This window comes from Sorex araneus, chromosome 6 (genome assembly GCF_027595985.1).
Source record: "Sorex araneus isolate mSorAra2 chromosome 6, mSorAra2.pri, whole genome shotgun sequence".
NCBI classification, from domain to species: Eukaryota; Metazoa; Chordata; class Mammalia; order Eulipotyphla; family Soricidae; genus Sorex; species Sorex araneus.
In genome coordinates, this window is record NC_073307.1 from 70,335,541 (window position 1) to 70,362,969 (window position 27,429).

Below are 27,429 nucleotides of genomic sequence, written 5' to 3' on the forward strand. Positions count from 1 at the left end.
CTCAAACCTCACAATTTGCAAATTGTGTTACCAGTTTGTAACAAGGTAGCCACTTTGGTGAGGGGGGGCTCCCAAGCATGCTCAGTAGCCTGAGGGATTGTGGTGACAATTTTCAGTCAATTTAACCTGTGGTTTGACTGTACTTGGGCTCACAGAGCTAGGGATTACCTGGTTATGCCCTCCTCATCTCACACCATGATACTGGGGTCCCTTAGGGCTACGACTCTGCCCAGGATCAAACCAGGGTTCACCACTGGCCAGACCTGTGGCTAAATGCCTGTGCTGTCTCTTTGACCTGAATGCAGCTGTTTTTTGCTAGTATGTTTCCGTTAATGTTAACAATAGTATTTTAAATTTAAAAGATGTTTTTAATTTTAGACACCATGATTTATAACTTTAGAAACTGTCAATGATAGGCTTTCATGAATACAATTTCCCAGTACCACCTGTCCAAGAAGCTGTTCCCCTCTACCATTCCTCAGGGTTCTTCTCCCATTCTAATCCCTCAACATCCCCACCCCACACTCCTCACTGCCAACGGAACCTCAGGTATGAACCAGATCTTCGATTCTGTTGCTGTTGGACTTTGATTATTCCCCTACTATGTTTTAAATTTATAAGAGAGATCATTCTGCCTTTCTCCTTATGGCTGATTCACTCACTGTGATACCCTCCTGTTATATACATTGATTTAAAATTTTAATGCTTTAATACATAATTGCTTAAAAATTTTACAAAAATATGACAAATCATTAGCATTTTCATTACCAAAATTTGAGTGTTGTATGACAACTCTTGTGTTAATAAAGAAAAGATATTGAGATATCTTAAGAAATTAAGAAGTTAAGATATTGAGCATGAAACCAGGTTGTAAGAAAGATGAAGAAAATAGATTCATAAGTGAGTAGCCAAGTGATCACCACATAAATATTCCTAACTCACCAAATTATCCGACTTCCACACCTGAGTACAACATAACACCTTATTATTGCAGTAACATAGCATTATGTTTCAGGAGTACATGTTAAAAATCAACAATTATCTTTCCTACTGTTAGTTTGCTACTGAAAGGTCTGTTCTATTCTTCAACACATATCTGTCCTCTTTGTATATTTACCACTTTTCCACTATTTCTTTATAATAATAACTGATTGGTCTTATGTTGTCTTTGGTCTTATTATTCTTAGTTTGTCTTCTGTTTTCCCTATAGACCATAGAGGAGTGAATTGTACGATCATCTTTCTATACGTGGACATACGTCCCTCTATGTACCACTATGGTGTTGCAAATAAAGCAGACTTATATTTATTTTATAATTTAATTCCATTTCTATGTGTATATATCACTCACTTTTTTATCCATTTGTCTGTCCATGGGTTCTAAGCTGCTTTTCAGGTATTGACTTTGGCAAGTGACTATGGTGTCTATGAAATAAACGTGTGAGTGCATGTATTAGTAGTTTTGAAGAAGTACATAGAGATGTAGGATAATTGGGTTATTTTTAATTTCTTGAGGAATCCCATACTCCTTTTTATAATTACCAATTTACATGACTATAAAGAGTATATAATGATTTCCCTTATCGCTACACTTGTTTAACAACAAGCTACCTAGACTTATTATACATGTGACTCACATTATTCTCTACAACATGAGTTTATCTTTTGGATAATAGGGATTATCAAACATATAATATATTATTACCTTTGATATGCATTTTCTGAATAATAAGAGATGATAAATTTATCATAAGTATACTTTCTTTGGACTGGAGCAATAGCACAGTGGGTAGCGCATTTGCCTTTCATATGGTTCGATTTCTCTATTCCTCTCGGAGAGCCCGGCAAGCTACCGAGAGTATTCCACCTGCATGACAGAGCCTGGCAAGCTACCTGTGGCATATTTAATATGCCAAAAACAGTAACAACAAGTCTCACAATGGAGACGTTACTGGTGCCCACTTGAGCAAATCAGTGAACAACGGGATGACAGTGCTACAGTGCTATACTTTCTTTGAAGAAGTAGCTATTCTTTGTTCATTTTTATATGTTTTTTTCCCCACATTGAAACATGGTTAAAACAGGTTTTTTGTTGTTACCCAAACCCCATATAGATTGATCCCTCTTGATCACACCTCTCAGAGAAATTTTGGATCTTAAAAGATGTAAAAATACTGAAGACCAGGAGACACTCCTCACACATGGGCATCAAGATTTTTAAATGCAAACTACCACTATATGACCTTCCCCATAGTTATTATACTGTCTTACAATGAGCATAAGTGTGCACATTTTTCTCAACAGACAAATTATATGAAGGAAACTTGCAGTATAATTAAAGATTTCCCAAGAACAAATGGCTCAGTCCATATGAGCTAAGCAAAAGCCCCACGCTGGCCAACGTGGCGTGGAGTACACCATACTATGAGGCGCAGGAAGGGGGATGAGGGGGAAAAATTAAAAAAAAAAAATGGAAAAGGAAAAAGAGAAAAAAAGAGAGAGAGAGAGAGTTATGTCAACTATAGTGAGTTTTGTGTTGAATTGTGGAATGTAATCAAGGTAAAGAAAAAATGAAGTGAAATTCATTAGTTATACAGTAGGGGGTAGGGGGTGGGGGCGGGGGGTAAACTGGGGTTTCTGGTGGTGGAATTTGGGCACTGGTGAAGGGATGGGTGTTTGAATATTGTATAACTGACATATAAACCTGAGAACTTTGTAACTTTCCACATGGTGATTTAATAAAAATTAAAAAAAAAAACAAAAAAAAAAACAAATGGCTCAGTCCATATGAACTTACTAGCAGTGATTTATATAAAAATTTCAAAGACTTAATATTTGTATTCCTCAAGCTCTTAAAGTGTATCGCAGAAATAGAAATCCTAACAGTTTCTATGAAGCAAATGTAATTTTAATGCAAAAAGTAGACTGATATATTATTAAAAAAAACTGTGAACAAATGTCCCTGATGAGTAGCAACACATAGATACTAAAAAAAAATATCAGCAAACCAAATACAAGAAAATGTCAAGAGACATATATTACATAACCAAGTGAGATTCATTCTGGGCATTCAAAGTGGTTCAATAGCTTCTAATTAATATAGTATTTTTATAAGCAATAAGAAATATGAAAAAGATAATATTAAGAAAGACAAACACATGATGATCACACTTATATGTGGTACATAGAATAATTGGATGAAACAATATAATGTAGTTAGGGTGATCACCTGTGACCCCAGATTGTAGGAAGGAGAAAGACAGAGAAGGAAATAAAACAAGAGGCTGTGGGGACTGGTGGATGGAAATAAATTTTCTTCAAGGCATTAGCAACAAATACAACGAACATCTGACTCAGTTTTTAAAACTTAAAAATCCAGTCAGATGGCTGGGTTGTTCACTTTATCCTCTATTATTCAATATAATTTTGGAAATCCTTACCACAGCAATTTGGCAAGAAAGAGAAATTAAAGAGATCCATAATAAGAGTGGGAACCTAAACTATCATTATTTGCAGATACCAAGACAACACCTATAAAATAACCTAAGCATTCCACTATAAAAATATAATGGAAAATAAACCAATAAGGCAAATTAGCAGGCTACAAAATTAATGCAAAAAATTGATTGTATTTCTATTGGTTGCATTTCTATGTGAAATAGTTACCTAGAAGAGAAATAAATGAATAAATGACTATAATATTTCACATAGTGTCCTGACAATCAAATACCTATGAATAAACATAACGCAATATTTAAAGACTATTTCTTTAGAAGAAGAAAACCACGAAAGTCAAGAAGAGCATAACGTGAAAAGGAAAACACTCTATGTTTTGACCTGGGTTTGATCCCCAGTACCCAATATGATGTCCTGAGCCCACCAGGATTTCCCAAGCCCACCCTGAGTGATCCTTGAGAACAGAGCCAGGAAAAGCCTTGAGATAGTTGGGCGTGGAACAAGAACAAAACAAAATAATAGTAAAGGTTATCATTTTACTTATTATTAGGGAAATCCCAATCAGAATAACAATGCATTACCTCACATGAGTGAGAATGGATTATGTAAAAAGGGCATGCCACAACCCATTTTGTCAGGAATACAGAAATATAGAAACCCTCATTCACTATTGGTGGCAGTGCCATCTTGTTCAGTCTCTGTAAAAAAAGTATGAAGAGTTAACAAAAAGGGACATTACAACCCAGAAATTCCCCTTCTTGGACTCTTCTTATTCCCCCACATAAAAAACATTAACCAAAATATATAAGCAATAATATATCTATATCTATAGTATTTAGTCTCCTATAATTTTGATTAAATAGTTTCTATCCTTCTTAATGGTTACACTGCATGCTGTAATTTATTATTGCTATTTTAAAATACTGAGCTATCCTAAGATAAATTGCCAAACAATTCGGATTTTATCTCTTTACTTTAACTGAACACATTATTCGGATATAAATAACAAAGATATTTTTAAATTCTAAAATATATTTTAATAGCTAAGTTTTTGAAAATATTTTACTGTTTACTGCTAAGATAAATATAATTAAAAATAATATATTGATTTTATACAACAAAACTGTCTTTTTAGGCTAATTACAAAACATTATTCCATAACATATTCTTGTTTAAACTCAGAAATTAAAAAATTTATTATTGAGATTTTATTCTTGAGCAGCATTATTCCATGGTTATATTACTGAATCCTCTGAGATCTCCAACTAAATGTGTAGAACCTGTGCTTCTGTAAGACTTCATTTAAATGCATAAAGAACAGGAAATTCTGCTCATTTGAATTCCTTTTAGTGCATCCATATTTGATGAATTGTTGATAGGTTTATGTAAAATTTTTAAAACATTACTTGAGGTTTATGTTTTATAACTTTAATTGGGGCTTTATATAAAAATGAATCTATAATAAATTTATTACCTATGAGATGGTCAGACTTTCTCGTCAAGACCCTGAAGGAACAGTTTGATGCTCTTTGTGTTCCTGGAGCGAGCAGACACCACTGGGCTACACTAGCATGAGACAGGGTTGAATGGAGACATTACTGGTGCCTGCTTGAGCAAATTGATGAACAATGGGATGACAAGTGATACAAGTGATAGTGATAATAAATTTATAGAAACTTCTCCTGATTATTTGAAAATTACATATAGCTTTAGAGCTAATACCACCACAAGTAGTGAACTGTTTTAAATGATTATTTAAATAATACAAAATAATATTAAATTATTACTAACTCATAATTTCTTGCCTGCTTAACAATAATATATATATATACATATATGCCTTAAGTCAAGAGAACAAATAAACTCATAAAACAATAACAAGGGAATAAATTTGTGTAGCAGAGTCAAATGTTCATAATTTTCAGGTACTTATGGTGAAATAAAACCCACATTTACTTATTCACTTATGTGATAATAGCATTCCTAATTTCTTATGCAGATGATAATGATAAGTCTCATCTGCATAAGAAATTCCTAAGAAATTCATGAGACGTTTATGAAGGAATTTGTTACAAAACAGTTTGAATTAGAGACAGGGTCATGTATCAAATGATTATAAATATATATATGCTTGTATGTAGCCTGAGATAATTATAGAACACAATTTAAAAATTATTCCTCTAGGCTGTAAAAGTTGTTTCATGAGAAGCCAGAAAAGGATGCACCAATTAGAATATGTAGTGGCTTTTTGAGGTGGGGTTGTGAAATATACTACCATAGTCACTGGAAATAAAAGACTTTTGTGCATAAAAGTTTTTGCAAAACAAGTAACAGAGTTTACAATTAAAATTCTCATTGAAAAGGAGAGATAGCTCAAAGAGCTGGAATACCTGCCTTGCATGCACAAGGTCCTGAATTTGACCCCCAAACACATCTACTGAGAACTTAATAGTCCGTGAGTACTGCCAAGATATCCCTGGTGGTTCCTAGTTCCTCTATGTCTCGAGCACACACACACACATACACACACACACAATCCATTAGACCACACAACCATGAGTTCCAGGACTCTGCTCTCTCTTCCCAGAGCAGACGTTTCTTTTCTTCTCTCTCTCTCTAGGCATTATGGTTTACAATACAGGTACTGAAAGATTATGTGTATCACTTTACCTATTTTCAGCATTCAGTTCTTGTCCAGAGTCTTCTTACCTCTTTGTAAGTTAGTTTTGCTCAATAAAACTATCTTGATTCACTACCAAAAAACAATAGAGAGAAATACATCAGAAAAGGCAATAAAACTTCAATATGACATTCTGGAAGGGGCTAAAAGTGTGAATATACTAAGATTAGTTTTGCTAGATCTGGTGTCAATGTAGAAACGTGAAGAGGCAAGACAAAGGATTTGTAGGTCAGTAACAATGCTCTCATATAATACTGTAAGATGCATGTTATTAACGAATTTTCCATAGAATGTATAGTGCCTGTGGACTTTTGGTAATATGTGGACTCATTAATCATAGCAAAAAGTATGGGCTCTGATAGTAAATGTTGAAAACAGGGGAGACCATACGTACTTGTGTGTGGGGGGAGGGGTTGGGTGTGGGTGGATAGCAGAGAAGACTTTTGAAACCTGTTTCATTTACTTTGTTTCTGGAAAAAAATTAAATTTTTGCATGATGCTACATAGAATACAAAAGAACACAAATGCCCTGGCTTCATTTTTAATATACCAGGAAGTTCTTCTAACAGCAGGAGGTTTTATTCATCAATATAGAGAAGAACTGATATGGACCCTTTACTACTAGAGACAATCAAAATGGAGCAGATACCACCAATTTTTAGTTGCAAACTTACTGGAGGTCAAATGAAGGTTGTGATGGAAAGTGAAATATTTTAGTCTCTCATGTCACAACTGTAGCCCTAATTTTTTATAATTAGATGTATTTCTAATGAAGTCCTTTAAAAAAATTAAAATCTCCAGGGCTTAAAAAAAAAGAAAGTATTAAAAAGTGGTGGTGGATTGGAGAAAGGAAATAAAAGGAGAAAGGCTTGGTTATGAACATTTAGTTATACCCTGGATATCTTTCTTCTTCCTCTGTTGAAAAACAAAGAAAAAAATTGTATTTGACCTCAAAATGATAGGATATATTGTCTATTAAAGGATTTTATAAAGAGCCAATTAATTTCCATTTTCTGCTGCTCAAAGGGACATAAAATAGGGTTTTACAAGACTTTTGAAATGTTAGATATATTCTTTAAAAAAGAACTGAGACTGATTTTTCCCTTTTCAAAAAAAATAGCATCACTTTGGTCTTTTGAAGCTTTTCTTTAGAATCTGGTATGTGACTTCATTGTGTATATTTCAGTGTGCACATATAGGCACGAGTTATATATTTGTGCATGTTAATATATACATGGTTTAAGTGGAGAGTTAACATATTTTCTTCTAAGAAACTAATTGTTTTCTTTATTTCATGGTCATTTAGATGGTTTGAATAGCTTAGACGGGCAAGGTCAAGAAAAACTGATTTATCTGCTGCTGAACTAATTTAGACAGTGCAGGAAGATGTTATAACGTCAAATTAGGACAAGCAGAAGAATAATGAGAATATTAAGTGGGTGATAATGTTCTACAATCTGTACTACCACTAAATAAGTAGGTGTGCCTCTATGCTCTGGACCTTATTTTATATGATAAAATGGTACTTACAATGTTTCAAAATAGTTTAATTAATGCTTTTGATCTGTAATTAGCATGAATCTCATGTGCTCATGAGATGCAGGCTTACGCTAATTATTCATAAATATTTTATAAAAATTCATGCATTTTATAGAGAATTAGTTTTGAAGGAGAAAATCTAAAAAATAAAAATATCAATCATCTATTATCAGCTGATTTAAACTGTCATAATTGCAATATAGAAGATAATCTAATAAAATTCTTATGTGTATTTAAAATGAAAATAAAATGAAACAAAAAGAAAAGAGGAAAAAGGAGTAATTATAGGTTAAATTTTATCATATTGATTGGGTCAGCCAATCAGATATTCTGTTCTACTGGAGGTTTTTTCTTTGAGAATATTTCTTGATGATTTGAGTTATATGTCTTCCCAAAGTTAATCAGAGTGAGAATTTCCCATACATCACTGTATCACTGTATCACTGTCATCCTGTTGATCATCGATTTGCTCGAGCGGGCCCAGTAACCTCTCCATTCATCCTAGCCCTGAGATTTTAGCAGCCTCTCTTTACTCCTTCCCAATGGTTTCACACTGAGGCTCTTCAGGGTCAGGGAAGGAGACCCATCATTGTTACTGTATTTGGCATCTGTACTCACCACGGGGAACTTGCCAGGCTCTCCTCGGTGCAGGCGGTAAGCTCTCAGTAGCTTGCCAGGTTCTCCAAGAGGGAGAACTAGGCTATCAGATGTCTTATACATTATTAAAATTAATTTAACCATATATGTGTATTTATATCCCACATCTTCAAATCAAGTCTTAATGACAAACACCTCTAAAATATAAGTGTATGTTGTCAATGTACAGCTGATTTTATACAATGATGTAAAAAATTTCTAACAAATTTCAATACTCAATTTATCAGTGACAGTTTCAAACAACTTCCTATGTTCTAAATAACAACTGAATATTCAGTACTTATATAATTTGAATCTTTAAAGTATCATGAATCATATCAGATCCAGTGTACACCATAGATTACCATCACTTTACAAACAAAATAGTTTTATGAAAAGTAATATGATTTGCTTGGTTAGCTGATCAGTAAAGAAGCGTATGAGTCATTCCTCCTCAAAACAAAAAACAATGGCTTCTTCAAACTGTATGTACTTCCCTGCAATTAACAAATATTGAACAGTCTTCAAAAGTTTCTGTACATTTACTGTTTTTTAAAAAAATTACTAATATAATTAGTAATAATTACTAATATATACTATAAACCCAATCTATTACTACAGTTAAGAACTATCTGTAGAAAACACTTAACTTCAGCTATTACTAGATAATAAAAGCACTTTTCCTTGAAAAAATCATAATTACTAACAACTATCATCCAACCTACCAATATTGGTATTTTTAATTACAACTATCATGAAGAATTCAGTTCAGGCACTAGGCAATTTTGTTACAACTTAAAATATACGTTTTAACTACACAATTATTAAACATTTCATAGAACACAAAAACAAAATTCTCATTTTACATATTCTTTTTTTTTCTTATGGTGAAAGGAAACATCTTTTAATATAGTTGACCCATCACCTTTTTTGGAAAAAGTTTGTTTTGAAAACTTTATATCTTCATTACTCCCTATTTTATAGTTTCCTCCCTTCTTTGTGAGATGTTCTGTAAGCACAATAAAATGCTGCAATGTTTCTCAAGTTTCTGAGCAATATTCTTTTTTTTTAAAGGGGGCGGGGGGTAGATACTGGTGCCTCCCAAGCTGTGCTCAGAAGGTTCTGGGGCCGCACCAGCAGTGAGCCAGCCAGGCTGCTGATTTAGAGACAAAGAGCCCAAGAATATGATGACGTTCAGGTCCTGTACTGCCAGGGATGCCTGGAGGAAACCAGTGGTTCTGAGAGACTCCAGAGCTGCCCCCTTTCAAAGCTCTGGGGACCATTCACTGCTAAGAATCAATGCAGGGTGATGTCAGACATGCACCTTAACTACTGGGCTAGATTCCCTTAGCTCATTCTATGCAACCTATTCTCTCCTTAATCGGTCTTGCCCTGAGTCCAAGCCTTCGAAAGATCAATCATATGCTAATACCTGTGAGTATGTGTTTGTGTGTGTGTGTGTGTGTGTGGTTTATAAAAATGTATGATTTTTACTGTGCTTTCATCATCAAAACTGATGTTCTTAGTCTTTTCCTCTTGCCTTTGTATAAAGCCAAAAGTCACTTTGACAACCTTAACGTGGCTTCTGGGAATGTTGACAACACCATGGCCTTCACTACTGAATCCAGGAACCAGAACTTCATTGTTTTCTTCAATAAAATTTAAGCAGCCATCATTGGTTACAAAGGCTGTGATTTTGCCATTCTTGATCAGCTGAACACAATTTCTAATAGCAAAGTTTGGCTCTTTAGTTTCAACTCCAACTTGCTCCAGCATAATCCCCTTTGCATGGAAATGCACCTCTGAAGAGTTTGTTTCACGGCCGTGCCCAAATGTGCTTTCTCACACTGTTTGTCATGTTGTGGAACTTCCCATACAAATAAATATAAAAATTATACATTATACTTGAATAAAATTATTATTTCTCAAAGAATTTATAGCAACTATATACTAAACTTGAATAATTGATTGGAACTTTGAAAACTATTATTTCATTGAAAACTATTTTTTTGATATAATGTTTATTGTTAAATATGTTATGGATAGTTTTTTTAATATTTACAAAAGTCACAAGATACACTTACACAGATCTTTAACAACAAATATAATTTTAAAAAGATAAGAAAGAAAGAAAATACATTGAAAAGATGTCTGGAAACTGGAACTGAGAAATTAAGGGACTTGCTGTACAAGCAGTCAACCCTGGTTATTTCCCCAGCAGCAGAAAAGTCCCTTGAGCCCCACAGGAACAACCTCTGAGCACAGAGCGAGGAGGATGCCCTGAGCACTGCCTGCTATGGTCCTTCTCCCTTCAAAATCTAGCAAAACTTTTATACCAACACAGAGTAAGCACGCACCATTAGAATTCAGAGAAATATAAACAAATGCCAGTATATTTCCAGTTGCAGGAGGTCAAAAGTATAATTTAATACTTCTGATCTCATGGTGGTTGGTGATCTTAAGTCCTATATAATTCGAGGGCCAACCCTCGAGGCAGAGTCTGGCAAGCTACCCATGGTGTATTCGATATGCCAAAAACAGTAACAAGAAGTCTCACAATGGAGACATTACTGGTAACCGCTTGAGGAAACTGATGAGCCAAAGTGCCTAATGCTTAACTATAAGTTAAAAGCTTTGTCATGGACAGATGCTGTCATGATCCAAAAAGCAATAACTAGATTTGGACCCTGTTATAGTTAGGAATGATTAATCTGATCTGAGCACTGTATTCTCAGTCTGGGGCAAGATGTTTCCAGGAGAGACACCCTATAAGCTCACTGTATCTCTTACTGTGTCCATACAAAATAACTAATATTAAGAAGTAGAATTGAGATGTTAATCAAGATGTTAGTGAAGTTATTGGACTGAGGAGAAGAGGAGTACCCCTAGGTGGTGTTTCCGCCCCTGAGCCTGATGGGCAGTCAGGAAGGGGTTTCCTATTTTGATTTTGCTAAGGGAGTGGGTGCCATAGCATTGACCCAGAGTGCTGGGGGTGGAGAGAGAAGAGAGCTGGAGAGATGGAGAAACAAGAGAGTTGGAGTTGTGGGGAGACAGAGCAGGGAGCAAGATGGAGTGCGGAGAGATGAGAGGGAGAGACAAAAGGAGACAGGAATGAGGGGGGTGTGAGGCTAGAATGGGGGGCTCAGAGACTGGAACAGACATGTGGGGAGAATGGAATAAACGTCAACTGATCAACCAACCGGCTTGGCCCTCGTTTCCTCCCCTGTCTGCCCCATTGCACGGGCTGCTCCAGCTGTGCCAGCGGCCCAAGGTCACCCGACCCAGTGGCAAGGGGGAGAGCCATCAGGGCCTTCCCCAGACGCCTGGAGATTATACAGTAAATGGTGTGACTTTCATGTACAAGGCCTTGGGTTTGTCCTTAACTCCATCATTGCATGGCTTCTTGAACAGCACAGGGTCGATTCCTAATGATTCTTTTTTTTTTGGGGGGGTCACACCTGGTGACGCACAAGGTTTACTGCTGGCTTTGTACTCAGGAATTACTCCTGGCAGTGCTCAGAGGACCATATGGGATGCTGGATGTTGGAATATAGCTCTAAATATGTTAGGCCTGACTTTGGTTTGTCCTTTCTCCCTTGCCACAGAGTTTGGGTTTATCTGGTAATAATCTCTAAACAATTCTAGACTACATTGGTATGTCCTGCTCCCCTTGCCACAAGGAGCTTAGGTTTATCAGTCACGTCCATCAAAGTGCTCCCGAGTCACTCCCATTCCTTTGTTTATCTGTAACCACTTCTACCAGTTTATCTGCTCTTCCTCTAATCAAACTCTGTTAATTTGTAAGGTCAGAACTTGCTAGGACAGTGTACTTGTATTGTAAGTTAATATTGTCTTTCTCCTCTCTTATGTCTTTTGAATAGTTTAGTTTAAAACAATATCCTTTTTGTATGGACAAAGAAAGACATTTATTAATATGCTTTGGTAACATGGGATTTAATTGGCTTCAAATATTATTCACTTCCGGGCATCTGCTTTCTCGACTTAAGCCTCAGCTGCCCTTACTTCCTAGCACCCCCAAAAGCAGGGTCTCGACTAGGGACGGGACAGACCCAGGGCAAGCGGTGAGTTATGTGCTACCCTGGCATCGAGATGGGCCTGGCCAAAGTGCCTAATGCTTAACTATATGTTAAGAACTTGGTCATGGACATGTTATGTCATGATCCAGAAGCAACGACGAGACTAGAACCCTGCTAGGGCTAGGAAAGACTAATCTGGCCTGAGCACTGTAGTCTGAGATCGGGGTGACCCCCGGAGAGCAATTCTATAAGCTTAATGTGTCTCTTGCTATGTTCATACTAAATGATTTATAATATGAATACTTATATGTTAGTTGGACAAAGAGAGGAGAAACACACCCATGGGATTCCGCTCTTGGGTGGATGTCCTGCTGAGAGAGATTCTGTCCTAGTGAAAGCATCTCCTGAGGGATAGAACTTTACCCCCTATTGATTATAACCACACCTGTGTGTAAGCCCTGGCCCCTGATGCGGGGGGGGGGGGGGGTTAAGGTGGCTGTATGAGCGGGTTCGGGGAAGAAGCAGAGAGAGAGACGGGAGTGTATAGAGAGACTGGAATAAACTGCGATTGAGACCAACCATCTTGTGTCTGTTCCTTCCTTCGCCTGCCTCATCATCGCCATCAACATCCCCGGGGTGGGAGAAGCGGCTGGAGACTACTGAACGCGGGAGAGACAGCGCCATTGCCCTGTGCCCAGTGCCCAGCTCGGTGCGGTGAGGTGCTCCTCACCCTTTCCTTTTTCTTTTTCTTTTTTTCAAGATCAAAGGCATCAACAGTCTAGAAAAAGAAACTTACACAAAGGGTCTCTAGAGAGGTAGAAGAGACAGTAGGGTGTTTGTCTTGAACGTGGCCGAATTGGGTTCTATCCCTGACATTCCCGAGCACTGCCAAGGATTATTCCTGAGTGCAGATCCAGGAGTAATCCCTGAACATTGCTGCATGTTGCCACACCATCACCCACCCTGATACACACAAAGAAAATTACAACAAGGATATGACATAATCAAAACTGTTTTGCCAAAAAGAATGTTTGCTGATGGTTAATTCATTTATCCACAGGAATTAAAAAAAAAAGCAGCACACCAGAATACTACTTAACTTTTACAACTGGGAAAATTCCTAGACTAGTAGGCAGAAATCTCATAATTTCAACACTGTGTAATGTGACAGTTTATTATTTTCAGGCTGTCCATAGACACTGAACAGTTTTCCTATTTTATTCGTCATACATTTTTAGTATTTTATTATTGATTACATTAATAATTATAGAAGGAACCAGAATATCTATATTATTAAATGTGTTGAGTCATTCAGAAAAATGGTTTGAAGGTCAATTTGAAGTCTTGAGTGTTTAGGAAAATGATGATCATATTTGCAGAATAGGAATTCAGTCTAAGAAATGTCTTTTTACATAGCAGGGAGTACAAATACAAGGACTTCTACTTTTAGAACTAAATATGAAGAACCTGTAAATCTGAGATTTGTTTAAAGTATTTTGCAAAGGCTTCCAGAGATCATTCGGCACCATCAAAATGTATTTATTTGAGAGAGACTTTCAGCACTATCATGATGCACGCAATAGATACAGTGTATGACATGTGGTATGTTATTTTCAAACTAACACCCCCATACCCAGTTTCCTACTCCTGTTTCTTATTCATCACCTTCTGGGCCGGTGCAAGTGGCTAAACTGAGAACTCAGAAATGTTTACACAGAGAACCTTTTATTATCTCTGACAGGTGCACTTTAGTTTCACATCTTCCAAACTCAGTTCCTGGAATGCTGCCCAGCATTGTTGTTAGATACCATTGCTATGGAAACTACAGACCACTCACCATGTAGAGACACAAAACAGCGAATTCAGTTTAACAACATATTTTTTTTTTTTTTTGCTTTTGGGTCACACCTGGCAATGCACAGGGGTTACTCCTGGCTCTGCACTCAGGAATTACCCCTGGCCGTGCTCAGGGGACCATATGGGATGCTGGGATTTGAACCCAGGTCGGCCGCGTGCAAGGCAAATGCCCTACCCGCTGTGCTATCTCTCCAGCCCATTTAACAACAGAATTTTAAAAAATTTTAGTCTTTCTGATTAAGTGGACGTATATCCTTTGGAAGCAGAGAGTAAAGTAAGTCAGTAAAACTGGGATTACTGGTGACTTTTAGGAACAGAATAACCAGGAAATGATAGCTACTTAGGGAAGCAGAGTTAGAAATTACTCTCTAAAGCATAGAATTTTTTTCTTATTTTTCTCTAAAAGTAGATCTACCAGAGTTGACACCTTTTTCAGAAAAGAATGATATATATTGAGGTTTGACATTAAAAATAGTTTAGTTAAAATAAAATTTTATTCTAGGAATTAATATAGCAATACCAAAATTGGTTTTAGCCCCAATGAGGGTGGAAGGCAACCCTGATAATGGCAATGACTTGAATATAAGAATTGCTTTCCCACTTGGAGTCCCATGCAAGTAATAGTATTATATTACTCTGTTGAGCTGAACATTGGTGGCAGAGGTAAGCAAATCTATCAAAATTCTTGGATCTTAGTCCTAGAGAATTGTGAGTCATATGTAAAATTATAGGGATTAAATTTACATAGAGTCACAATTCTCTAGGACTAATTTAATCCCTATAACTTTTATAGGGATTAAAAATTTAATCCCTATAACTGCCTTTAACATTAGAATATCACTAATCTCCTCTTGCTCCATTGCCAGGGGGACCTCTGGATGCAACAGGGCCAGCATGGGTGAGTACTGCATTGAAGGAATGGAGCCCAGAGCCCAGCCATCATGCTACATTTTCCCATAGAAAAATAGAAATACCTTCCAGCACCCCTTGAAGTGCAGCAGTGCTAGTGGTCATGCAATCCTTCCTTCCCATGTAATTTACAGTAAACACTTTTTATAGTGCTCTGTCGGTACATTTACAGACTATGGGGTGGTCTGGGTTGCAACTGCCTACAAATGTAGCAACTCATATTAGCACAACCTTAGTTCCAATCATATATCACTGTATCACTGTATCACTGTCATCCTGTTGTTCATCAATTTGCTCCAGCAGGTGCCAGTAACATCTTCCCTGTCGTTTGCTAGTGTAGCCCAATGGCTATCGGGGGCTCTTTCAGGCTCAGGGGAATGAGCACCGTGGTTGTTACTATTTTGGGTGTATCAAATACCCTGGGGTAGCTTTCCAGGCTCTGCCGTGTGGGTGGGACATTTTTCCCATTGTTGGTGGGAATGCCGACTGGTTAAAGAGTTGGGAAAACAATATGAACATTTCTCAAGCATATAGAAACTGTGCTCCGATTTGACCCAGCAAATTAACTTCTGGGAATGTTCCCTGGGGGCCATTTACACTTCTATGTTCATTTGGAAACAAACTGAGTGCCCAAGAACAGATGACTGAATAAAGAAACAATGGTACATTTACACAGTGGTATACTATGTAGCCACAAGAAAAAAATGATGAAATATGCTTATAAATGGATGAACATGGACAATATCATGCTGAATAAAATTAGTCAAAGGAGGAAGAGACAGAATTATTACACTTATTAGTGGGATATAAAGAAATAATATGAGACCAATATCCAAGCACAGCATAAACAAGGGCCAGGAGGGGACTGGTCCATGGTTGGAAGGCTGACACAGGTGTGTGGGAGTCAAAGGGCACTTAGGATAGAGAAGAACCATTATGATAACAATAGTTGGGAGTGATCACTCTGGACAAGGACTGAGTGCTGAAAGTAGCTGAAGGGATACACATGATAATCTTTAAGTACCTGTAGTGCAAACTATAATGTCCAAAAGGAGAGAGAGGGGTAAGGGAGAAAGAGAGACAAAGACAGAGAGTGACAGAGACAGAGAGACAGAGAGAAAGAGAGAGAGAGGAAAATTCCCACCATAGAAGCAGACAGTGGTGGTGGTGGGAATGGGGACATTCATGGTGGTAAATGTTGACTGGTGAAGAACATTGTATGACTGAAACCCAATTATAACCAAGTTTGTGGCCTTGTATCTCACAGTGATTTAATTTAAAAAGTTTTTAAAAACACATAAAAATTTAAAAAATATTTTATAATTTGGCATATAATGTCATAAGAATAATTTGAACCGAAATTGTACATTTCAATTGGTTAATTGGAATAAAATGCTCAAATTTTTAATATCTCAATCCACTATTTGGACAGGCCTCATCACACATGAAGGCACCAGCAGAGGAACCCAGGTGTGTGTAATTCCATCAATGGCCAACACCCAGAGACTTAAAGCAAGTTTCCAGAAGCGCGCAGCTGCGAAGTGGTATCTTGTAGCCTACTTTTCCCTCTGGGAGAAGCTGACAAGCTTCTGAGAGTTTCCTGCCCACATGGGACAGCCTTGCAAGCTTCCCATGGTGTATTCATATGCTAAATCCAGTAACAAGCTGGATCCCATTCCCCTGACCCTGAGACATCGTTGGGAGGGCCAAGTCCAGACAGACTTCTAAGATCTCAGGAAAAGGATGAATGGAGAGGTTACTGAGCCCACTCGAGAAATCAATGATTAATGGGGATTTTGTGATTCGTGATTCGTGATTCAATCCACTAAACTTATTTGAGGAGTTTGAGTTTAGTCAGCTTAAATCTTTTTGTTTGTTTGTTTATTGACAAATAACTTTATAGTTTTTACTTTAAATTCCAAGTGGGAAATGTACATTGGTGAAGAGATGGGTGTTTGAATATTGCATGACTGAAACTCTATCATAAACACCTTTGTAACTGTGTATCTCAATCTAAAAAGGTGAAAAAAGTCACACACTTAAAACTAAGCAGTACTACATTTAATAATTTAAATGTGTTCCTATGTGAAAGGATAACTTCAATTTATTTGACACTATCTTTAAAAACACATTTTTAAACAAGAAATCTTTAAACAAAGATAGAAAATATTTAGATGCCAAAATTTAGAAGCCTTGAAGATGGAACCGTCATAAAAGATGGACTTGTCAATAATGCCTCACAGTATACATTCTGCAGCAATGTAAGAAAACATAGAGACTTATCCCAAATATACTTTTAATTGCCATCTACTTGAATAAATATTAGATTTTAATACTTATTTAGCTTCAAATATTTTTCCAATTTTCCAATATAGCACTGCACTTTCATCCAGTTGTTCATCAATTTGCTTGAGCTGGCGCTGGTAATGTCTCCACTGTGAGACTTGTGTTACTGTTTTTGGCATATCGAATATGCCACGGGTAGCTTGCCAGGCTCTGCCCTGCAGGCGGGATATTCTCGGTAGCTTGCCGGGCTCTCTGAGAAGGATGGAGGAATTGAACCTGGGTTGGCTTTGTGCAAGGCAAAAGCCCTACCCTCTGTGCTATCGCTCCAGCCCAATTCTAGTAATACTTTCATTATCAATGGACAGTTTTCCTTATTTTTGAGAAATACTAATTCTACTTCTAAACAACTTCTTTTCTCTTCTTTCTTCATCCAAGCTGATAGTCTATACATAAAACTAACTCAGAGATATTTACCAAGAAAGCATTTTTTGGTGCATATACTGCCTGAGCCCATGTGCTGCTTGTGTCCATGTGGCTGAGCACATGCTGTGCCTGAGCACATGTGTCACCCGCATCTCCCCTCTTGAGATGTGTACTTTCATGCTTTCATGTCTAGATCTACAATGCGTGTAGAGCCCTTGGAGAAGCCCACGTTCTCTCTTGAGCGCATTACTCTTCTTACTATTTTCTTTTCTGCTTATCCCTTCTTCCTTCCCTAAAAAACCTCTAAATAAAATCTGTTTACTTAAAAAAAAAGAAAACATTTTTTTTTAATAAAAATTGTGGGGCTGGAGCAATAGCTGGTAGCCTTGCACACCGCTGACCCAGGTTAGATTCCCAGCATCCCATATGGTCCCCTGAGCACCGCCAGGAGTAATTCCTGAGTGCAAAGCCAGGACTAACCTCTGTGCATCGCCAAGTGTGACTCAAAAAGAAAAAAAATATTGCACCAGTAATAACGAATGCATCTCAGAAGACACTCAGGTTTTTTCATTTATTTTAATTACTACTGAGACAGGTACATAGCAGTAGGTGAGTTATAATATTTTTCTGGGTTTCCATAAGTTCCTAAAATGTTTTGTAGAGTAAAAGAAACGGATTGATCATAAAGTTATTGCTGAGAGGAAAACAAAGACCACATACTTAAAATCAAAACAACCGTATCATGCTCACCAGTTCAAAAAAGAGTTCACAATATCTCTGTATTTTACACAAATAATATCTTCTTCAAAATTAAAATCTTATTAACCACCTAGTATTAGATTTAAAAAGCCTCCACTAAGCCCCAAGCTATAGTATTCAAAACCCTTCCTATCTATTCAATATCTTTATTGGTTTCCAAGATATTGATATGATAATAAAGCACAGCAGAGTCTTTGGACAGTAGTACCTCCCCTCAAAAAAAAAATTATTGCCTTCAAACTAAGTTGTTCTGGATTACTTTAGTTTTTAACTAAATTATAAAATTATCACTCAAGAAACTCTTTTCATATTTTAGCCAATTGTGATTTCTGTACATTTATTAAATAATTTTAAATCTTTAGACATGAACTACACTTGTGTAAAGCAAAACTGTTTTAATTATGCACTAAAGTGAGTACTACGGAGACCTGGAATTAGAAAAGTTCAGATCCTACATAAACTGCTAAAGAATTTCACAATATGACCAATGGAAATTTTTCCCTACATGGAAGATTAAAAGGCTAGTAAATCTTGCTTGAAATGATAAGGCAAAAATAGTAAAATCACATTTTTTCTACAAAAAGTTACATATTGTTGTCTGTGGGGTAGCTATCGTGCATGAAGTAACCAAGAGGTCACCACTCTGATGCATACCCAGGACCCATGAAGGGACTCAGCCTTCCAAAGTCCTAGTTATCTTCTTTCTCTCCATGTCCTAGGCTCCTCCTCCTCCTTCTCCTCTTCCTTCTTCTTCTTCTTTTCCTCCTCCTCCTCCAGCTCATTCTTCTCCTCCTCTATCATCATCATCTTCTTCACCCTGAATCCCCTCTTTCATTAAGCATGAGAGGCCTACTTCGTCTTCTCTTTCTGCCAGTTCTGAGTCTGCTGCCACCATCACTCTTATTATCATGCTTATCCTCGTCATCATCTTCCTCCTCATAACCTTCCCCACAACCATATTCAGGCCAGCTTCATCCATCTCTTCATCATCCTCTGTATCTGGGATTTCATTATCCTCCTGACTAAAGTAATCTAAGTATGTTATTTAGGCTACCCGTGGTGTATTTGATATACCATAAACAGTCACAACAAATCTCACAATGGAGATGTTACTGGTGCCCGCTCGAGCAATCGATGAACAATGGGACAACAGTGCTAACAATGCATGTGATTTGCTGCACCAGGTCAAATATACTTTATTTATAATCTTGCAGGTTTGTAATCTCATAGTAATCAAAAATTTAAAGATTTTTAGATTTATCAGAGCTTCTACTGGGCTGAGATATTCGATTTTGTCTCCACTCAGGAGTAGGTGAGACTGGGTCACTTCTCTGACAGGACTTTCAGGTCTCCAGAAATGATATTGTCACTAAGTTCCAGCTTTCACAGTTTATTCAGGCTGATCAGTCTGGTTATTGAGCCAAGCTCCACATTAGTCATGCTCAGAAACTCCAAGATTTTAAAAGTGTCATTCAGACCCTTGGTTTTCCCATAAGCAAAGAGGCAATTATCCAAGATAGCTCTGTTAACTCCTTCTGGACTAGATTCTGTGATTCTAGGTTAATTGTCTTCATTTCCAAGTCCTCCTGCTCATAGGCTGCTGCTTGCCCCCTGAGGCTCTCCTGCTGGCCCTACTGCCCCTACCAGAAAATTGTCAAAGACTGAGAAGTGAATGAAAAGAAATATAAATATAGACACCCACCACCACCACCACCACACAGGTGTGGTGGGGAGGCTCTTAAATGGACTCCAAGAAGCCGGTTCTAGAACTCGGCTGTCCCCATCCTCTTGTCCACATGTTTGTTCACACACACATGCACGCGCGCGCGCACACACACACACACACACACACACACACACACACACACATGGTTTTTCTCCTTCAATAACTGCTCAGAGACTCCCCAGGAAATTTAAAAAACGTCGATTACATGCTGTTAACAGTCACATGGAACAAAAATTCCCCCCGAATATCCAAAGCAATCCAAGGAAAAAAGATAGTATGTTTTTCTGTACCAAATTTCAAACTGTACTCTAAAGTTGCAGTAATCAGTACATTGTGATCTCAGACCACTGGAATAGAATTGGCAGACGAGATATATATCCCCAAGTATATGGACAGCTAATTTTCAATATTTTCAAAAATATCAAATGGAAAAACACAAGTGAATTCAACAAATGGTGTTGGAAAAACTAGCCAGCCATAAGCAAAAATAAATGAACTTAGAACCTTTTCTAAAACTATATACAAAAGTCAAATCAAAATGGATTTAAGCCCTTGAGGTCTTAGACCACAGTGCCAGTATAGCAGGTGAGTTGCTTGCCTTGCACACTGACAACCAGGGTTCTCTATCCAACACTCCACCTGATTTCCCAAGCCAGCCAGGAATGATCCCTGAGCACAGGGACAAGAGTAAGCCCTAAATACTGCTGAGTATGCAATTCCCCACAAAAAACCATCATTATTAGAACTGAATCCATAAGTGATATTGAAGAACAAATCCAGATGATTGAAACCATTGGCCAACCAAACTGAAACAAAGATAAAAAATTAATATATATCAAACTATGAAGTTTCTACATCATAAATGATATAATGGCAAAAAAATATCTCACAGTTTGGGAGAGAATTTTGCCTCTTCACATATTTTGGATACAAAGAACCAGTACATAAAGAACTAGTTGAGCTCTACTGAAAACAAATTAAAAAAACCCAACAAAAACATCCCTCATCAACGAATGGCAAGCGAAAATGAAAGAAACCACCTCAAAGAGATATAGATAGCCAAAAAGTATATGGAAAGTGCTCTGAATCACTTACCATCAGAAAAATGCGAATCAAATCAATAATAAGATATCATTACATACCAGTGACCTGGCACTTATCACCAAGAACAAAAACAATTCTGTTGATGGCAATGTTGTCTGTCTTTTTGGAAAACAATATGGAAATTTTTTTTTCTTTTTGGGTCACACCTGGCGATGCACAGGGGTCAGGAATTACTCCTGGCAGTGCTGAGAAGACCATATAGGATGCGAGGGATCGAACCCAGGTCAGCCGTGTGCAAGGCAAATGCCCTACCCGCTGTGCTATCGCTCTGGACCAACATGAACATTTCTTAAGGAACTAGAAGCTGAGATTCTGTAAACCCAGCAATCCTACTTTTGGACAAAGGGATGAAAACTCGATATAGAAACGACATCTGCACTCAGATATTCATTGCACCATCACTCACTATAGTCAAAATATGGAAATAATCCAAGTGTCCAAACATCAGATGATGGTATAAAGAGTGTGTGGTACATATAATGGAATATTATTCATCTGTAAGAAGAAATGAAATCATTAAGTTTGCTGTCATCTTGTTAGACCTGGAGAGTACCATGCTGAGTGAAGTTAGTTATAAGACAAACAGTGTTCTCTCTTATGTGGAATACAAGAAGAAACAGGATAGTTAAATAGCAATTGTCCTAAGGCAAACCTTCCCCCTGCCCCCCACCAGAACTTCTCTCTGGTAGGAGATTATAACCACATAGATGTTGTGAAGCACACTGGAACAATGATATCAGTAAACTGATGCCTGGGTGGAGGTTTGCAATATTTCAATGTTCAAAACCCACTAATAAAAACTTGTAAACAATAGTGCTGCCCCCAAAAGTAATACATAAATAAATGAAGAAATAAATTACTACTTTAATGGTTCAGAGTAAAGATTTGTTTCTGTTTATCTAAAACTTCAGTTTTAGCATTTAAAAAATTATTTTCTTGGTTACTAGGATATTCACTGCATTAAGGTAAGGACTGAGGGGAATGTACTGATATTTATTAAGCAGTTACTCTGGAATAAGGTTTCAGTGTTTTTTGTTTCGGACAATTGATTTCTTTTCTTTCTTGTGTACCTCAACAGGTCTTCCTCCTCCACTAGCTGACAGGACATTCATGTGAACTGGACAGATCTCTAGACTGGTGTCTGAATGTGACATGTATACATATCTGCTCAGTCTGGCTGTAGTTTTATCCTAAAACAAAAATGAGTCTGCACTAAAGTTTCAGATGAAATTCTGCAGCTAAGCTAAAACATCAATCATTCTCTTACTCATGTACCAGTTTCCTATTTTTCACAGAAATCTTTGTGTTTATTATCATAGTCTATGATGGGACCAGATTGTGTGAAGAAATGCCCAATCCTGTTAATTCTTTCCCTTTTTGTGGCTTTGTTTTAATATTTAGTTCACTTCTTTCTGAAGGATATGGTCAAGTTATAACACCAAATTGTGTTTAAAAATTTACATTTATGAGGGAAGAATCCTGGCCTTCGGGCACCACAACACCAGAAAATGCTCTGGGCCTCAAACCGAGCCCATATCACCAGGGGGCCCAGATGGAGCAGGTTCAGTCTCCCCGCCCTCTCCAGATGGAATCCCGGCAACCATGAGCTTGGCTTCAGCATGTGGGGACCAGGACTATTTCTCCGAACTGCATGGCCGCATAAGCCTTTCCTGATATACAAAGTGAGCAATGGAAAATAGACGAGATGATCTAGTATCTGCCCCTAGAAGGCAGGCTTGAATGGTGGTGGGAATATCCAAGCAAAATATAATGCCCAATGGGGCTGGAGTGATAGCACAGCGGGTAGGGCGTTTGCCTTGCACGCGGCCGACCCGGGTTCGAATCCCAGCATCCCATATGGTCCCCTGAGCACCGCCAGGGGTAATTCCTGAGTGCATGAGCCAGGAATGACCCCTGTGCATTGCCGGGTGTGACCCAAAAAGCAAAACAATAAATAAATAAATAAATAAATAAATAAATAAATAAATAAATAAAAATCTTAAAAAAAAAATATAATGCCCAAAACTATAGAGAAAGTATCTGAACAATTGTCTGCCGACTGAAATGGTAAAGGAGAGGATAATGGGGATATTGGTGGTGGAAGGTTTGCACTGGTGGAGGGATGGGTGATTGATCATTTCTATTGCTGGATATCAAACATGCAGCTTTTGGAAGAAATGTGTCCGGACTACGCATTAGGTTTCTGGCGCTGGACCACCCCTGGTGGGAATGGGTTTCGTGCCTTGGCATTTCCCCTGGCTCCGCTATCTTCCAGAGGACTAGGGATAGCCAGGAAGGGGCCCGCAGTGATGAGGAACGTTCCCCCCCCCGCCCCCCCGCTCTATGAGACCCGAGTTGCCACCCAAAAATGAGCCCTCTGGCTGCTGATTGAGCTGCTTATTGGCCATGATCCCAGAGACTCAGAAACAAAGCTCGGAACACAACGGCTTTTGGCAGAAATCCCTCCAGATTCAATTATTAAAACTTCAGAATTCCAAAGTTCTATTATCATATGCAATTCATAATTAGCAATAAAAAACAAATTGTCTAATGTTGCCTTTTTGGCAGATCTGAGTATTGGGGTAAAATCCCAAATAAAAATGGTGGGTTTGGTGTTGAAATATTGAATGTAATCAAAGTAGAGGGAGAGTAACGTGGAAATCGTCTGCCACACAGGTAGGGGGAGGGTGTAGGATGGAGGGGATACTGGGGGTTTTGGTGGTGGAAAATGTGCACTGGTGAAGGATCGGGTGTTTCATCATTGTATGACTGAGACTTAAATAGAAAACTTTGTAACTGGTCTCACGGTGTTTCATTAAAAAATTACATTTATTTTCATTTGATTTCTTCATCTTTATATTACTCCTTTATGATCTTGGCTAAAACATGACTGTAAGTTTTTAAATATTCTTAAAAACTAAGATTAAATTTTGATTTTTCAAAAGCTAGTATGTAAGGTATGAGAATATAATGAACATTCATAAAAAAGTAAATACAGATTTATGGAAAAGAAAATAAATTAATAAGTGTCTTGAAGCAAACAGTAGCATCATTTATTTAAGAGAATTATAAAACATTATTGTAACTGGAACTCAATATGATGGATTGCCATTGGTTTTTAGATTCATGACATACAAAAGGAAGGAAGGAATTTTGGGTAGAAATAAGAATCCATAGAAAGAGAGAACTTGTTTTTAATTCTGTTTCAGGTCCAAGAAGATCATTCTGACAGGTTAGTGGAAAATGCTGTTAGTAAGAGAAATAGGATAAACAAATTAAAAGGATGTCAAATGGATATATGACAGAGACTATATTATAAGAATTGTAGAAAAGGTGAATGAAGAGCATGAACTCTATATGATTACATTTGTTTGGAAGTATAACCTGGGGATTGAATACAAATAAGGAAGTAATGAAGAAAATCTCTCTTGGTTTTCTGGTTTATGAAGAAGTTCTCTTATGGATGTAACATTAAGTTACTAAGAAGAGGAAGAAGCAGATGGGGGAACAGGGAAGAACAGTTTTTGGGATTTTTAAAAATAAATTCTGAGACATTGAAGATAAGGTATCAACAAAGCAATTAAAGACCATGTTGGAGTCAAAGCAATGTTCTAAACTACAGATAGAACAAGTATGAGACCTATTAATAAGCACATAGTATATACTCTGATTGAAACATATTAAATCACTAAGGGACTCAGTCTAGAGAGGATTTTTTAAATTTTTTAAATTTTATTGAATCACCGTGAGATTTCATGTTTGGGTTACAATCTCATAATGATCAAACACCAACCCTTCACCAGTGCACATTCCCCAACACCAATATCCCGGGTATACCACCCCTTTCACACCATCCCCCTGCTTCTATGGCAGACAATATTCCCCATACTCTCTCTCTACTGTGGGCATCATGGCTTGCAACACAGACACTGAGAGGTAATCATGTTTGGTCCATTATCTACTTTCGGCATGCATCTCCCATCCCACCTAGTTCCTCCAGCCATCATTTTCTTAGTGATCCCTTCTCTATTCCATCTGCCTTCTCCCCTCCGCTCATGAAGCAGGCTTCCAGCTATGGGGAAATCCCCCCTGGCCCTTGTATCTACTGTCCTTGGGTGTCAGCCTCATGTGATGTTATTTTATTCTCCACAAATGAGTGCAGTCCTTCTATGTCTGTCCCTCTCTTTCTGACTCATTTCACTTAGCATGATATTCTCCATGTCTATCCATTTTTAAGCAGATTTCATGACTTCATTTAGAGAGGATTTTTTACTGTGTTTAGTGACATAGAAATCTTTGATAATTTTTGAAAAGAGAAATTTCAGTGGAATACTGGCATAGAGGATGGTATATGGCAAGTTATGGAATATATTTTAGGTAACTTTTTCTAGATATTTATTTGGCTATGGAAGTGGAGAAAACGGGTCATTAGCTTATACAGAATATGGGGATGTATGTTTGCACAAATGTACATGATTTATACACTTTTAACAATTATAGGTACATAAAATATGTATACATACACTAACATGATGATATGATTTGTGAAATACTTGATCTGAGTCATACTAGCTCACATATGACTTTCTCATGTTTCATCTTCTAAGAGTACTAATGCAATTGTGATAATACTTATGCAAGTGCAAGTAGTTTCCAAAGTCTTCATCTCCAAATACTATTCAACATATTTTATTTATTTATTCTTGGTGGCTGAGGGGTGGTGAGGGGTTGAGGGACTGTTCCCAAGCAGTGTTCCGGGGGCCTTGGCTCATTCCAGTAAAACTCAAGTTAGCTGTGAAGGCCGGACATTTCACTGTGAAGTCCAGGATGTGACCCAATCAGTACTAACGGCCATGAAAACCACCTAGTAGTGCTTGGGGCTAACCAATGTCATATCTAGCAGCACTTATGGGATAATATAGGGAGAAAGGGGAGAGGGACATGGAATGCCAAGGAACAAATCTTGAGTTTTTTGTGCACGTAAATCATGTTGTAGAGGAACCCCTTTGTGCTATCAACTTGGCTGAAACATGATAATTGTTTTTGAGGTGGGAGGATCACCTAAGCAATGTTTCCAAGGTGAATGCAGTGCTACTCAGTCTCTGTGGTTCAGAAATAAGCCACATCATCCCAACAGTGCCTCAGGGGTGCTCTCAGTCCGATGGGGGCAACATGATGCTAGAGATTAAATTGCATGCAAGTTATGTGCCATAAACCCTTCACTCTTTTCATCATAAGCATGTGTTTTTCAGGTACATGATTCAGTCCACACCAGCAATAGCTTCTGGCATCAATGGATTGAAAACAAAGACATAGTCATAGAGTGCATGCCCTTCATTCCTCATAGATGCCATGAAATGCATCATCTCATATATCTTATATGATGTTAACTTCTATGGACACCCTGCAGAATAATTTTTATAACCCATCTTTTTCTTTTTACTTTTTAGTTTCTTTTTTAAAATTAAATAAATGTAATTTACAATATTGTTGATAGTTGAATTTAGGCAGACAATATTTAAACATGAATCTCACCATCAGTGTCAACTTCTCTCCACCAGCCTTCCCACTCTCACCCCTCCCTGCCTGTCAACTTGAGAGGCACATTACAAAATTTCAGTGGTTGCAGCTTAAATCTCATATTTTCAGTATGTTGAGTCTGTATTTTGAATATATGACTATACCATTCTCATGTGTAATTGGAACAACTGAAGCTCTGATGCCTGTTCACTTGTAACTTTTCCTCATCTTTCTCACACCTTTATTTCTTAGCTTTCATATCCTTCTTGTCTCTAAACACTGGGATGACAAGGGATCCTCCTTTACTACAATATATTTCATCCATTATTTTATGTACTACATTTAAGTGAGATCATTCTGTTTGTTTTTCTTCTTCTGGTTTATGTCTCTCAGCATACTTTTTAGTTCCAACGGGTTGTAGAAAATTGCATGAATTCATCATTTCTTATCTGCTGCATAGTATTCCATTGTGTATATAAACCACATTTACAATCCACT

At 37.5% G+C, this 27,429-nt stretch overlaps 1 pseudogene; it reads right to left on the reverse strand.

The window, feature by feature from the left end:
- Positions 1-19,274: 19,274 nt before the first annotated feature.
- Positions 19,275-22,565, reverse strand: LOC101549844 (acidic leucine-rich nuclear phosphoprotein 32 family member E-like; annotated as a pseudogene).
- Between the last annotated feature and the right edge of the window lie 4,864 nt (positions 22,566-27,429).